This window comes from Penaeus monodon, chromosome 28, assembly GCF_015228065.2.
Source record: "Penaeus monodon isolate SGIC_2016 chromosome 28, NSTDA_Pmon_1, whole genome shotgun sequence".
NCBI classification, from domain to species: Eukaryota; Metazoa; Arthropoda; class Malacostraca; order Decapoda; family Penaeidae; genus Penaeus; species Penaeus monodon.
The window spans coordinates 16,028,878-16,029,092 of NC_051413.1; positions in this window are offsets into that span (position 1 = coordinate 16,028,878).

The following is a 215-nucleotide window of genomic DNA, read 5'->3' on the forward strand; positions in this document are numbered from 1 at the left end:
AAACAAAATTACTGATGTTAACAATAATATTAACTCCGAAAGCAGTGTCACTGACTTGTTTAACGACACAACCATTGACGAGCATGACAGTATGATGGTGGAGACAGTGATGATACTTTTGTATTGAATAAAAATATATTAGGAAAGGAAATACAAATGATGATGGCGGTGGCAATGATGATCTCACTTTCTCTTTCTTTCTGTCTGCCTTTCAG